Raw genomic sequence first — 285 nt, 5'->3', positions numbered from 1 at the left:
AAAGTCTCTGCACTGGCTACCTATTAAGTTCCGTATCAGTTACAAAATATTATTACTTACCTATAAGGCCTTTAATGGGTTAGCTCCTGCGTTCCTAACTAGTCTTCTACCATGCATATAGACCATCCATCACGCTCCCTAAGGTCGCAAAACTCTGGACATTTGGTAGTACCTAGGATAGCAAAGTCCACTAAAGGAGGTAGAGCTTTTTCGCATTTGGCTCCCAAACTCTGGAATAGCCTTCCTGATAACGTTCGGGGTTCAGACACACTCTCTCTGTTTAAA

Source organism: Sinocyclocheilus anshuiensis, unplaced genomic scaffold, assembly GCF_001515605.1.
Source record: "Sinocyclocheilus anshuiensis isolate Anshui unplaced genomic scaffold, SAMN03320099.WGS_v1.1 scaffold2603, whole genome shotgun sequence".
Lineage (NCBI taxonomy): Eukaryota > Metazoa > Chordata > Actinopteri > Cypriniformes > Cyprinidae > Sinocyclocheilus > Sinocyclocheilus anshuiensis.
This window is presented reverse-complemented; position numbering follows the sequence as displayed.